Source organism: Canis aureus, chromosome 11, assembly GCF_053574225.1.
Source record: "Canis aureus isolate CA01 chromosome 11, VMU_Caureus_v.1.0, whole genome shotgun sequence".
NCBI lineage: Eukaryota > Metazoa > Chordata > Mammalia > Carnivora > Canidae > Canis > Canis aureus.
In genome coordinates this window covers 2,065,917-2,081,586 of record NC_135621.1, presented here as the reverse complement: position 1 = coordinate 2,081,586, position 15,670 = coordinate 2,065,917, and positions in this window count along the sequence as shown.

Sequence of the window (15,670 nt, the reverse complement as noted above, 5' to 3'; positions counted from 1 at the left end):
ACCGGGGCTCCTGTCAGCGTGGACACGGCCCCACGTCCTCCTCAGGCCTCCCCAGCACAGGCGGGCTCCTGTTAGTGCAGGCGGACGAGGCCTACTGCGCATGCGCGCCCCCTGGGCGGGGCCTGGGCTCGGGCGCCCCCTGCGGGATGCTCAGACGCTGCAGGAGGCCTTGCAGGAGGCAGAGTCCCCGAGCCCCAGGCCGCACCTGCCTCCTTCCAGGCTCCAGCTGAGGCCTGTGAGCTTCAGAACCGTCTCACTGAAACGGAGCCCAACACCTGGCTTCCCCAGAAATTCTTAAAGACAAGGAATTGGAGCCCACAGGACGTGAAATGAAATGTGGACCAGACTTTTACCACGTCCTGCAAAACTCACTCAACCCTCTTCCACTGTGGACGGGACCGCGGGCTGGTGCAGCCGCCCTGGAAATAGTGTGGAGGCTCCTCAGGAAGTTACAAATAGAGCCGCCCTGCGACCGGCAGGTGCACGGCCTGGAGCTCACTCCGAAGATACAGATGCAGTGAGACTCGGGACACATGCAACCCAATGTCCACAGCAGCCGGGTCCACGGTAGCCACACTGTGGGAGGATCCTCGGTGCCCTCGGGCAGATGATGGATAAAGAGGATGGGAGATAGATGATGGTCATCGAGAGAGGAATGGTACTCAGCTCTCAAAGAGAAGGAAATCTTGCCATTTGCAGTGACGTGGATAGAACCAGAGGGATCATGTTAAGTGTAATAAGTCAGTCGGGAAAGAGAATGACCATGTGGTGTCATTCATAGGTGGAATTAAAGAAGCAAAGCAGATGAACATCTGTGAAGGGAAGGAAAAACAAATAAGATGAAAACAGATGCAGGAAATACAGACTCTTAATCATAGGAAACAAACTGAGGGTCGCTGGAGGGGAGGGGTGGGAGAGGGGATAACAGGGGACTGGCATGAAGGAGGGCACGTGATGTCACGAGCACTGCTGTTATCTCCAACTGGTGAATCCCTGAATTCTTCCTCTGAAAGTATAATACACTATATGTTAATTAATTGGGTTTAAATTAAATTAAGTTAAAAAAAATCAGTTGTATCAGAGCATATTTCCTTCTGGACTCTCTGTTCTGCTCCTTCAGCTTATGCCAGGACCACCCCCCGTGGGTCTGGTTTGTTTAACTAGGCGCCACGTCTCGTCCATGGCCCAGCCCAAGGCTAGAACTCACGACCCCGAGATCAGGACTGGAGGTGAGGTCAGGAGTCGGATGCTTAACCGACAGAGCCAGCCGGGGGCCTGAGAACCACACTGCTTTATTCTGTGTCTCTGTGATATCGTTTGAAATAGGAAAGTGCTACGTCCCGCTCTGTCTTGCTTCTCCAATACTGATTTGCTGTCCGGGGTCATTTGTGGGGGCGGATGGATGTTATGAGTTTTTTTCCCTATTTCGAAGATCTGCCACCATGATTTTGATAGGAATGACATTGAAACTGAGGGTGGCTTCAGGAACTGCGGACATTTTCACAAGATGAGGCTCCCACCCCACGAGCCCAGGACGGCCTCTCAGAGCCTGGTATGGCTCAGTGCACAAGTCTTGTGCTCCTTTGGTTCCATCTCATTATTTATTCTCTGTGATGCTCCTGAGAAGGGAGTCACGTCCTTCATTTCCTTCCTGAGTGCTCATTGTCGGGACACAGCAAGGCTACTGAGCTCTGTAGGGTCAGTTTGTGTTCCGTGACTTTACTGAACTCACTCCTTAGTTCTAACAGGTTTTGGTGGAGGCTCTCGGGTTTCCTGTTTCTAGTACCGCATCTTCAGCAAATAGGGACAGTGTGACGTCCCCCTTCCAGGTGTGGAACCTTTGCTGTTTCCTGTCTGTTGACTACATTAGGACTTCCAGCGCTGAGAGGGGACCTCCTTGGCTTGTTCCTGCTCAGGGGAGACGATTTCAGGTTTTCACCCTTGAGGATGACGTCAGCTGCGGGCCTTCCTAGCGGCCTTTATTCTGTTGATAGACATTTCCTCAAAACCCACTATGCTTTTGATGTTGTATTTTGTCAAATGCTTTTTCTGCAACTCTTGAGAGGATCGTATGCTTTTTGTCCTTTCTCTTGTGTTTCTTTTAAAAAAAGATTTTATTTACATATCCTTGAGAGGCAGAGAGAGAGAGAGAGAGGCAGAGACACAGGCAGAGGGAGAAGGCGGCTCCATGTAGGGAACCCGACGTGGGACTCGATCCCAGGACTCCAGGATCACACCCAGGGCCGAAGGCAGGCGCTAAACTGCTGAACCACCTGGGCTGCCCCATGTCCTTTCTCTGGTTAATGTGATGGATCCTGCTGACTGATGGACAGAGGGGCCGTGGGTAGGACATGGGCAACATAGATGAACAATAGTAACAGCTATAAGCGTCTGGTTCTCAAATAAACAAGTCACAGAAATTTAGAAAGTACAGCCTAGGGGATAGAGTCAGTACTGTTGTGACAACTTTGTACGGGGACAGACGGTGACGCCACTTCTCGTGGGGGGAGCTAAGGCACAGAATTGTCAAGTCACTAGTTGTAGCCCTAAAACTACTGTCACATTGTGTGTCGACTGTACTTCAATAAATATCAAGGAAAGGGGTTTCTGGTAGGACTCCCGGTGGGTCCGTGAAAGGCATTTACACGGTCGTTACACACACGAAGTCACCTCTGCAGAGGAGATAAAGATGCTCACGTGTCTTCATGTTAATTTTTAGAAGATTTACTTGAGAGAGGGTGCAGTGGGGAGGGGCGGAGAGAGAGGGGGAACCTGGAGCGGACTCCTCACCCACCGGAGCCCAAGCCCCACGCGAGGCTCCACGCCACAACCTCGAGATCCTGACCTGAGCCAAACTAAAGAGTCGACATGGAACCGACTGAACCACCCAGGAGCCCCTCAAATGTTCTTAAGTGCAACCCCATGCTGTGAACTCTGGGGCTCGGGGGGATGTCTGTGACCCCCAGTCTGCCTAGAAGGGTGGAAGGCCTGCAGGGCCCGAGGATGGGAACTGAGGATGTGGGAAGGTGTCTGCATCCCCTTCCCACCTGGCGTAGGGACAGGACCCTCCCCCGGGACCCTCAGCCTTCAGGGTGAAGGGCTAAGTGCTGATTGGACCCCGCCTGCCCATAGTCATGATGCGGGACCCCACTGTGGGCGGAACTGTGCCGCTCCCGGGTTCCACTGCTGCCTGGCGCTCACTGTGCATCTGCAGACCTTCGGAAACACTCGTGCTCCGGATCTGGCTCACAGTGACCCGATTCTCCCGCTCTCCCCAGTAGCTCAGTACTCCCACTCTCCCCAATACCCCAGTACTCCCACTCTCCCCAGTACCCCAGAACTCCCACTCTCCCAAGTTCCCCAACTCTCCCACTCTCCCCAATACCCCAGAACTCCCACTCTCCCCAGTTCCCCAACTCTCCCACCCTCCCCAGTACCCCGGTGCATAAAGAGGAGGCGCTCACACAGCAACAGGTCACAGGTGAGTGGCCGCTGATGCCTGCTCCCCGCGGGCCACTCTGGGGCCTGTGGGTCCAGGTGGGGGCGCTGGCCTCCCGGGCTGGGGTCCAAAACACCCCGACCCCAATGTGATGACTGCGAGCAGCTCCTGCAGCCCTTCCACAGCCCCACAGGGTGAGGGCGGCCCCCTAAGGCCCTGTCCAGGGAAGGAGGCTGCAGTTGGAGTTCGGAAGCTCCCCCAGGACCCCCGCTCCCCTGTAAGCCCCGTGCTGTGCAGGGAGACCCAATTCATGACCTTTCTAGCCCATCCTAGATGCATGGACCCCGACAGGGATGACACCTCCCCGCCCAACCCTGTGGTCAGAGAAGAACGGTCAGGGCCTGCTGGGTCCCCCTGGCCAGTGAACAGGCTTGGTCTTCACACACTGGAACGCGGAGTCCCTCGTGCTCCCCCCAAACCCCCCTCAGGACATTCTCACATCGTTGCCCTCAGGGTGGGGAGTTTGGTCGCACTCTTGCTGGCATCAGGTTTTAATTTTGATGAAGTCCAGTCCGTTGCTTTCTCCCCTTGGTTGTTGTGCTTGTGGAATCTAAGAGAAACCTTCGATCTCCCCCGGGCTGGGAGAATCACCCCGAGCATCAGATCGGCAGTTCCCCGGAGCCTCCTGGGTCCCCCGCCCATGTGCTCCTGATACCGGGGTGGGAGCGCTCTGATCCCAGCATGATGGCGTGTTCTGGGACAGTGGCTGGGAAGGTGGACTGTAGGTGGGCGAGCGACAGACAGGCAGTGAGGGCCCGTGTGTGATGTTCCAGCCCAGCCTGTGCCCCTCAGGGCTATGGGGTTGTCTCCGGCTCCGGTCAGAGGGCGGGGGACCTGCCCTCGGGGAGCACCCTGACGCATGTGTCCTTGGAAGGTTCTCATGCGCCATCATTCTTGGATGTGTTTGGATTCCAGCACCATGCAGGAGGACTCGGAGACCCTGCTGGCCTTGCAAAGGGCCAATATCATGGCCCAGTACCATCAGGTGAGGCCCAGAAGGGACCATAGACACTACACACCCACGAGAGGGGGGACCATACCTGCAAGAGCAGGGGAGGCCCAGGAGAGGATCAGAGCCAAGGATGAGCCAGGTCAGCCCAGACAAGGACCATAGTCACCAGGAACAAGTGAGACCCTAGGGATGGTCCCAGTATCAGTAGCAACTAAGGGTCCATCCTGGATCCTAGTCATTGGTAGCTGAGGAGCCCAGTCACCAGGTACAGTGAGGCCCAGGTGGGGACCACAGTCACCAGGTCCAGATGAAGTTCACAGCTCCCATGTCCAGGTGAGCCCCAGGTGGGGACCGGAGTCACCAGGTCCAGGTGAGATCAAGGTGGAGACCACAGTCACCAGGTCCACATGAGGCCCAGATGGGGACCAGAGTCACTTGGCCTAGGTGAGGCCCAGTTGGGGACTAGAGTCACCAGGTCTGGCTGAGGCCCAGGTGGGAACCACAGTCACCAGGTCCAAGTGAGGCCCAGATGGGAACCACCTTGATAGAAATGCGAACTCTAGCTGTTCTCTCTTTAAATCTCAGGCCGATTTCATAGGTTTTCAGGATGATTTGAAAGTTAGCTAGGTAATTTGGTGGGGACAGGTGACTTGGGGACCCTACTCTTCGGCCATCTTGCCCCTCTGACAGGAATATTTTTAGCAGTGAACAGTAAAGTCCGTTTATTAAAATTGTTATTAATTTGTGCAAACAAACTTCTGTCAGCTTAAAGCAACTGTGAATCACACATATCCACACTGGCTAGAAAATTTTGTTAACCTGAGTTTCTAGATCATTTTCATTATGTGAGTGATTTCTTTCCAAAACTAATTCCCAAAGGAAGTAAGGCAATGTGACAAGAGAAACAGTCAAGTAACATGAGAAAAAAGAAACCAACAAAAAAATGCTAAGCATTTTTCTTGGGATCAGAGAAATCCTGATCGTGTGAGGTTTTTTCACCCTGCCCTGAGTAAAACCAATTCCCTGACTCAGATGCTTCAGGAGAGAACTGGGTTTCTGGTCCAGAAATCGTGACTGCCTCTGGCACTTGGTTCCCACAGCTGTGGATGTGGCCTCAGACCAGCTCGGCGGTTTCCAGGCTGCACTTGGAGGAGTTGGAAGGGCTCTGAACATGCACCTTAGGGGCAGCCTGGGATCCATACCCCACAGCTTTTAATTGATAGGTACACCAACTCACATAAAACTTCACTGGAAAGAAGTCAAATTGTGTGTTTTAAGAAGACTTGAAAAAGGGCAGCCTGGAAAGCTCAGCCGTTTAGCACTGCCTTCTTCCCAGGACGTGATCCTGGAGACCCAGGATGGAGTCCCACTTCGGGCTCCCTGCATGGAGCCTGCCTCTCCATCTGCCTGTGTCTCTGCCTCTCTCTCTCTCTCTCATGAATGAATAATTAAAATATACTTTTAAAAGTATATTGCAGGGCAGCCCCGGTGGCTCAGCGATTTAGCGCTGCCTTCAGCCCGGTGTGTGATGCTGGAGACGCAGGATGGAGTCCCATGTCAGGCTCCCCGCATGTCTGTGTCTTTGCCTCTCTCTCTCTCTCTCTCTTAAATAAATAAATAAATAAATAAATAAATAAATAAATAAATAAATATAAAATAAAAAGTATATTGCAGCTACATTGGTAGCTATATTAATAAATGTTTTTACATTTTATGGTGACTGGACCTAGCAACTCTTTACATCAACAGCCATCACTTCTAGTCCTCACAACAGTGTTGTGGGACAGGCGGTATTATTTCCTTTTTACAGATGAAATTGATGACCTCAAGCACATGCGGTTCCTTCCCTTTCTTTTTTTCTGTTCAGAATATACAAGCTATAAGTGAGTAAATTGCAAGAAACCCACTTCCGTGATCAACATCTTTACTTTCCTCAAACGATTTTAATATTTTTCTCAATTCTGAACTCCTTATCTATCTTACTACTCCTTTTCAAATAACTTAGGATATTAAATAAATCTTAAAAAAAAAAGGGGGGGTAGCCCTGGTGGCCCAGCGGTTTAGCGCCGACTGCAGCCCGGGGTGTGATCCTGGAGACCGGGATCGAGTCCCACATCGGGCCTCCTGCATGGAGCCTGCTTCTCCCTCTGCCTGTGTCTCTGCCTCTCTCTCTCTCTCTCTGAATGAATAAATAAATAAATCTTTAAAAAAAGAACTTAGGATACATTTTCCCAGGACTTGTTCAGAGAACCATTCCCTGGATTAATGTCTCTCCCTAAGTATGAATCAGTGACCTGAAACAGACCCAGCATACACAGATTCTCCTATTTATTCAACACCCATTCATTCCAAAATGACGTCTATACGGCCTTCTATATGGCAGGCACAGAGACAGGCTCCGTCCCCACCGGGTTTCGATCTATGTCCCCAGAGTACTACCTGCAGTCTTTTGAACTTCCTATCAGGATCCTTAATGCTGATTTCTGAAAGCAAAACAAGCAAGTCCACAGTTCTCCTTCATACTTCCCGGCAGACCCTTGGGTTCTCTCCACAGAGTTGAACTGTTGTGATACTTACTGACTCATTGATTGTGTAGGTAAGTCACAGAGCAGCATTGCCATCCAAAACAAAAAGGAGGAAAAAAGGAGTTTGGAAGTTATTGGGTCTCACAAATCGTGGGGAGGGAATACTGAAACTGTGACAATGTTTCTTAGTGCACCTTTTCTCAGAGCCACATCTCTCCAGATGTGGAGACATAGACGCAGCCCCATATGTCCTGAAGCCAAAGTGCAGGTCCTGAGGAGGACGGGGGTCCTATCAGTGTTGGCGTGGCCCCACATTTTTCTCAAGCCTCACCATAAGACCTGAGGAGGCTGGGGGCTCCTGTCAGCCTGGACACGGCCCCAAATCTTCCCAAACCTTCACAGTGGGTGCTGAGGAGGCCGGAGACTCCTGTCAGTGTGGATGCAGTCCCCACATCCACAGACAAGGCTGGGGTCTTCTGTCCGCATAGACATATCCCCATAATTCCCGAAGTCTACACCGGGTGTCCTGAGGAGGTCAGCGTCCTGTTGTGTGGACGTGGCCCCACGTCCTCCCGAAGCAAAACCGCGGGTTCTGAGGAGGCCGGGGCTCCTGTCACCGTGGATATGGCCCCCATCTTCCAGAAGCCTCAACTTGGGTCTTGAGGGGCCCCGGAGCTCCTGCCAGAGTTGATGTGGGCCACATCTTCCTGAAGCCTCCCTGTGGGTCCTGAGGCGGCACAGGGGCTCCTGTCAGCGTGGATGCGGCCCAATGTCCCCCTGAAGCCTCACCGCGGGTCCTGAGGAGGCTGGGGCTCATCAGCGTGGACACGGCCCCATGTCCTCCTCAGACCTCCCCAGCACAGGTGGGCTCCTGTTAGTGCAGGCGGACGAGGCATACAGCGCATGCGCGCCCCCTGGGCGGGGCCTGGGCTCGGGTGCCCCCTGCGGGACGTTCAGGCACTGCATCGGAAGCCATGCAGGAGGCAGAGTCCCCGAGCCCGGGGCCCCACCTGCCTCCTTCCAGGCTCCAGCTGAGGCCTGTGAGCTTCGGAAACGTCTCACTGAAAGGAGCCCAACACCCGGCTTCCCCAGAAATACTTAAGGACAATGAATGGAGCCCACAGGACGCGAAATGAAATGTGGAGCAGACTTTTACCACGTCCTGCAAAACACACTCAACCCTCTTCCACTGTGGGTGGGACCGCGGGCTGGTGCAACTGCCCTGGAAACAGTGTGGAGGCTCCTCAGGAAGTTACAAATAGAGCCACCCTGTGATCGGCAGGTGCACGGCCTGGAGCACACTCCGAAGATACAGATGCAGTGAGACTCAGGGACACCTGCACCCCAATATCCATAGCAGCTGGGTCCACAGTAGCCACACTGTGGGAGGATCCTTGGTGCCCTCGGGCAGATGATGGATAAAGAGGATGGGAGATAGATGATGGTCATAGATGATTGATAGATAGATAGATAGATAGATAGATGATAGGAATGTTACTCAGCTCTCAAAGAGAAGGAAATCTTGCCATTTGCAATGACATGGATAGAACTAGATGGATCATGTTAAGTGAAATAAGTCAGTCAGGAAAGAAAATTACCGTATGGTTGCATTCATAGGTGATATTAAAGAAGCAAAGCAGATGGGCATCTGTGAAAGGAAGGAAAAACAAATAAGATGCAAACAGAGATGGAGGAAAAAGAGACTCAATCACAGGAAACAAACTGAGGGTCGCTGGAGGGGAGGGGAGTGGAGGGACAGGGTAACTGGTAGACCGGCATGAAAGAGGGCATGTGATGTCATGAGCCCTGGTGTTATCTCCAACTGGTGAATCCCTGAATTCTACATCTGAAAGTATAATACACTATACTGTTAATTAATTGGGTTTAAATTAAATTAAGTTTAAAAAATCAGTTGACAGTATTGGAGTGCATTTTCTTCCAGGCTCTCTATTCTGCTCCTTCAGCTTCTGCCAGAACTACACCCCTGTGGCTTTGGTTTGTTTAAGTAGGCTCCCTGCCTCATCCACAGCCCAGCACAGGGCTAGAACTCATGACCCCAAGATCAAGACCATGGGTGAGGTCAGGAGTCGGATGCTTAACCAATGGAGCCAGCCGGGGGCCCGAGAAGCACACTGCTTTATCCTGTGTCTCTGTGACATCGTTTGAAATAGGAGAGTGCTGCGTCCTGCTCTGTCCCGCTTCTCCTATACTGATTTGCTGTCCAGGGTCATTTGTGGGGGCGGACGAATGTTATGAGTGCTTTTTCTATTTGGAAAATCGGCCACCATGATTTTGATAGGAATGACATTGGAACTGCGGGTGGCTTCTGGAACTGTGGACATTTTAACAAGATGAAGGCTCCAACCCCACGAGCCCAGGATGTCCCCTCAAAGTCTTGTAATTTTCAGTGTACAAATCTTGCACTCTCTTGGTTCAGTCTAATTATTTTGTTCTTTTGGATGCTCCTGATAAGGGAGTCGTGTCCTTAATTTCCTTTCTGAGTGCTCATTGTCGGGACACAGCAAGGCTACTGATCTCTGTTCATTTGTTGTCCCACAACTTTACTGAATTTACTCATTAGTTCTGACAGTTTTTGGTGGAGTCTCTCGGGTTTCCTGTTTCTAATGCCACATCTTCAGCAAATAGGGACAGTTTGATGTCCCCCTTACAGGTGTGGAACCTTTTCTGTTTCCTGTCTGTTGACTACGGTAGGACTTCCAGTGCTGAGAGGGGACTTCCTTGGCTTGTTCCTGCTCTTAGGGGAGATGATTTCAAGATTTCACCCGTGAGGATGATGACAGCTGCGGGCCTTCCTAGATGGCCTTTATTCTGCTGATATACGTTTCCTCAAAACCCACTATGCCAAAAAAAAAAAAAATTTAAAAAACCCGCTATTCTTTTTATGTTGTATTTTGTTAAATGCTTTTTATGCAACACTTGAGAGGATCGTATGCCTTTGTCCTTTCTCTTGTTTTTGTTTTTAAGATTTTATTTATTTACCCATGAGAGACAGAGAGCGAGAGAGCAAGAGAGAGCGAGAGAGATGCAGAGACACAGTCAGAGACATAGAGGGAGAAGCAGGCTCCATGTAGGGAACCCGACGTGTGACTCAATCCTAGGAATCCAGGATCACGCCCTGGGCCAAAGGCAGGCGCTAAACCGCTGAGCCCCCCCCGGGCTGCCCCATGTCCTTTCTCTTGTTAATGTGATGGATCATGGTGACTGATAGCCAGAGGGGAAGCCGGTGGGAGATGGGCAAAATAGACGAAGCATATTAAGAGCTATAAGCATCTGGTTCTCAAATAAATAATTCACAGATATTTAGAAAGTACAGCCTAGGCAATAGAGTCAGTACTATTGTGACAACTTTGTATGGGGACAGATGGTGATGACACTTCTCGTGGGGAGATCTGAGTATGCACAGAATTATCAAATCACTAGGTCGTAGCCCTGAAACTACTGTAACATTGTGTGTTGACTGTACTTCAATAATATCAAAGAAAAGGGGTTTCTGATGGGACTCACGGTGGGTCAATGAAAGGCATTAAAATGGTCATTACACATATGAAGGCACCTCTGAAGAGGGGATAAAGATGCTCACATGTCTTGATGTGAATTTTCAGAAGATTTACTTGAGAGAGGGTGCAGTGGGGAGGGGTGGAGGGAGAGGGGGAATCTGGAGCAGACTCCTCACATACCAGTCACCAGGTCTGGGTGAGGACCACGTGAGGACCACAGTCAGCAGGTACAGGTGAGCCCCATGTGGGACCCAGAGCCACCAGGACCAGATGAGGCTCAGGTGGGGACCAAAAAGACCAGGTCCAGGTTGAGGCCCAGGTGGAGCCCAGAGGCACCAGGTCCAGGTGAGGCCCAGGTGGCAACCAGATTCACCAGGTCCAGATGAATCCCAGGTGGGGACCAGATTCACCAACTCCAGGTAAGGCCCAGGTGGGGACCAAAGTCACAAGGTCTGGGTGAGGCCCAGGTGGGGACACAGTCTCCAGGTCCAGGTAAGGCAAAACTGAGGACAAGAGTCAACAGGTCCAGCTGAGGCACAAGAGGACACCAGAGTCACCAGGTACAGATGAGGCCCAGATAAGGATCAGAGTCACCAGGTCCAGGTGAGGCCTAGAAAGAGACCACAGGACCCAGGTCCAGGTGAGCCCCATGTGGGAACCAGAGCCACCAGGTCCATTTGAGCCCAGGTGGGGACCACAGTCACCAGGTCCAGGTGAAGCCCAGGTGGGGGCCAGATTCACCAAGACCAGGTGAGGCCCAGGTGATGACCAGTCACCAGGTCTGGGTAAGGAACAGGTAAGGACCAGATTCGCCAGGTCCGGGTCAGGCCCCGGTGGGGACCAGAGTCACCAGGTCCAGGTGAGACCCAGGTGGCAACCACACTCAGCAGGTCCAGGTGAGGCCAAGCTGAGGACCAGTGTCCCCAGGGCCAGGTGAGGCCCAGATGGGGACCAGAGTCACCATGTCCAGGTGAGGCCAGAAGGACACCACAGGTACCAGCTCCAGGTGAGGTTCATGTGCAAACCAGAGTCACCCGGTCCAGGTGAGGCCCAGGAGGGGACAAGAATCCCCTGGTCCAGGTGAGGCCCAGGTGGGGACCGGAGTCACCAGGTACAGATGAGCCTAGAAGGAAACGAGAGACACAAGGTCCAGGTGAGGTCCATGTGGGAACCAGAGTCACCAGGTACATGTGAGGCCAGGTGAGGACCAAAGTTAACAGATCCAGGTGTGTCCCAGGTGGGGAACAGAGAAACCCTGTCCTGATGATGCCTAGATAGGTACCAGAGACACCAGGTCCAGGTAAGGCCCAGGTGGGGACCAGTTACCAGATCCAGGTGAGGCCAAGCTGAGGACCAGAGTCACCAGGTCCCGGTAAGACACAGGTGAGGCCCAGGTGGGGATCAGAGTCATCAGGTCCAGGTGAGGCCCAGGTGGGGACCACAGTCACCAGGTCCAGGTGGGGACCAGAGTCACTGGGGCCAGGTGAGGCACAGATGGTGACCAGAGTCACCAGGTCTGGGTGAGGACCAGGTAAGGACCAGGTTCACCAGGTCCAAGTGAGGCCCACGTGGGGACCTAAGTCACCAGGTATGGGTGAGGCTCCGGTGGGGACCAGAATCACCAGGTCCAGGTGAGGCGCAGGTGGCAACCACAATCACCAGGTCCAGGTGAGGCCCTGGTGGGGACCAGAGTCACCAGGTACATGAGAAGCTAGAAACACTACAGCCACCAGGTCCACATGAGGTCCATGTGGGAACGAGAGTCACCAGTTACAGGTGAGGCCCAGGTGGGCCCAGACTCACCAGGTCCCGGTGAGACCCAGGTGGGAACCAGTGTCACCATGTCCAGGTGTGGCCCAGGTGAAGACCAGAGTTAACAGGTCCAGGTGGGTCCCTGTTACGGAACAGTGTAACACCAGGTCCAGGTGAGGCCCAGGTGGGGCCATAGTCACCAGGTACAGAAGAGGCCAAAGTGAGGACCAGAGTTACGAGGTCCAGGTGAGTCCCAGTGGGGAATAGAGTAACCATGTCCTGATGAGGCCGAGGTAGGGACCAGAGTCACCAGGTCCAGATGAGGCCAGGTGGGGAGCATATTCACTAGGTCCAGGTGAGGCCCAGTTGAGGACCAGAGTCACCAGGTCTGGTTGAGGCCCAGAGGGATACCAGAATCACCTGTTCCAGGTGACATCCAGATGGGGACCAGAGTCACCAGGTCAGGGTGAGGCCCAGAGGGGTTCCAGGGTCATCATGTCCAGGTGAGGCTCAGGTGTGGAACAGAGTAACCAGGTCCCAATGATGCCTAGGTGAGGACCAGAGTCACCAGGTCTGGGTGAGGCCCAGATAGGATCAGAGTCACCAGTTCCAGGTGAGGCCAAGAAGGAGACCACAGCAATCAGGTCCAGGTGAGGCCCAGGTGGGGACTAAAGTCACCAGGACTGGGTGAGGCCCAGATGAGGACCAGATTCACCAGGTCCAGGTGAGGCCCAGGTGGTGACCAGAGTCACCCGGTCCAGGTGAGGACCAGGTAAGGACCAGATTCACCAGGTCCAAGTGAGGCCCACGTGGGGACCTGAGTCACCAGGTACGGGTGAGGCCCAGGTGGTAACCACACTCACCAGGTCCAGGTGAGGCCAACCTTCAGGCCAGAGTCACCAGATCCAGGTGAGGCCCTGGTGGGGACCGGAGTCACCAGGTAAATGTGAGGCTAGAAGGACACCAGAGTCACCAGGTCCAGGTGTGGTTCATGTGGGAATGAGAGTCACCAGGTCCAGATTGAGGCCCAGGTGGGGCCCAGTCATCAGGGCCAGGTGAGGCCAAGTGTGGATCAAAGTTATCAGGTACAGGTGAGTCCCAGGTGGGGAACAGAGTAACCATGTCCCAATGATGCCCAGGTGGGACCAGAGTCACAAGGTCCAGACGAAGCCCAAGTGGGGAGCAGATTCACCAGGTCCAGTTGAGGCCTAGCTGAGGCCCAGAGTCCCCACCTCCGGGTGAGGCCCAGAGGGGGACCAGAGTCAGCCGGTCCAGGTGACATCCACGTGGGGACCAGAGTCACCACATCAGGGTGAGGCCCAGAGGGGGACTAGAGTCACTAGGCCCCGATGTCGAACTGAGTAACCAGGTCCCATGTTGCCCATGTGAGGACCAGATTCACCAGGTCCAGGTGAGGTCCATGTGGGAACCAGTCACCTGGTCCAGGTGAGGCCCAGGTGGGACCACAGTCACCAGGTCAGGGTGAGGTCCAGAGGGAGACCAGAGTCACCAGGTCCAGGTGAGTCCCAGGTATAGAAGAGAGTAACCAGGTCCCAATGATGCCCAGGTAAGGACCAGAGTCACCAGGTCCAGGTGAGGCCCAAATGTGGATCAGAGTCACGAGTTCCAGGTGAGGACAAGAAGGAGACCACAGGAACCAGGTCCAGGAGAGCCCCATATGGGAGCCGGAGACCCAGATCCAGGTGAGGCCCAGGTGCGGACTACGGTCACGAGGTCCAGGTGAGGCCCAGGTGGCAACAAGATTCACCAAGCCCAAGTGAGACCCAGGTGATGACCAGAATCACCAGGTCTGGGTGAGGATCAGGTAAGGACCAGATTCACCAGGTCCAAGTGAAGCCCAGGTGGGGACCAGAGTCACCAGGTTAGGGTGAGGCCCAGAGGAGGACCAGAGTCCCTTGCCAGGTCACGCCCAGGGGGACCAGAGTAACCAGTTAAGGGTGAGGCCCATAGTGGGACCAGAGGTCCCCGGTCAAAGTGAGGCCCAGGTGTGGAATAGAGTATCCAGGTCCCAATGATGCCTAGGCGAGGACCAGAGTCACTAGGGTCATGCGAGGCCCAGATGGGGATCAGAGTCACCAGGTCCCGGTGAGGCATAGAAGGAGACCACAGTCATCAGGATCAGGTGAGCCCCATGTGGGAACCAGAGCCACTCTATCCAGCTGAGTCCCAGGTCCATGTGAGGCCCACGTGAGGACCAGATTCATCAGGTTGAGTTGAGGCATAGCTGGGGACAAGAGTCACCAGGTCTGGGTGAGGCCTAGGTGGGGACGAGATTCACCAGGTCTGAGTTAGGTCAAAGTGGGGACGAGAGTCACCAGGTCCAGGTGAGGCCAAACTGAGGACCAGAGTCACCAGATCCAGGTGAGGCCCAGGTGAGGACCAGAGTCACCAGGTCCAGATGAGGCCCAGGTGAGGACCAGAGTTACCAGGTACACGTGAGGCCCAGGTCGGGACCAGAGGCAACAGGTCCGTGTGAGGCTGGCTGGGGACCATGGTCACCAGATCTACGTGAGGCCCAGGTGTGGAACACAGTAACCAGGTCCAGGTGAGTCCCACGTGGTGACAACAGTCACTACATCCAGGTGAGGCCCAGGTGGGGACTAGAATCACCAGGTACAGGGGAGGCCCTTGAAAGAACCAGAGTCAACAGTTCGAGGTGAGGCACAGGTGGCAACCAGAGTCAGCAGGTCCAAATCAGGCCAAAGTGGGGTTCACAGTCACCAGGTCAGGGTGAGACCCAGAGGGGGACCAGAGTCACCTGGTTCAGGTGAGGCCCAGTTGTGGAACACAGTAACCGGGTCCCAATTATACCCAGTTGAGGACCAGAGTCAACAGGGCCAGGTGAGGCCCAGATGGGGATCAGAGTCACCAGGTCCAAGTGAGGCCCAGGTGGGTACCACAGTCACCAGATCCAGGTGAAACCAAGCTGAGGACCAGAGTCACCAAATCAAGGTGAGGCCTGGGGTGGGGGGGACTGGAGTCACCAGGTACAGGTGAGGGTAGAAGAACAGCAGAGACAGCAGGTCCAGGTGAGATTCATGTGGGAACCAGAGTCACCAGGTCCAGGTGAGGCCCAGGTGAGGACCAAAGTTAAATGTTCCAGAGTCTCACTTGGGAAATAGAGTAACCATATCCCGATGATGCCCAGGTGGGTACAAGAGTCACCAGGTTCAGGTGAGGCGCACATGAGGACCAGAGTCACCAGGGAGGGCCAGTTCATACCCAGGAGGGGACCAGATTCACCAGGTCCAGGTGAGGCCCAGGTGGAACAGAGTCACCTGGTCTGGGTGAGGCCCAGGTAGGGACTAATGTCATAAGACCAGTTGAGGCCCAGGTGGGAACACAGTCACCTGGTCCAAGTGAGGCCAAGCTAAGTACCAGAGGCACCAGGTCCAGCTGAGGC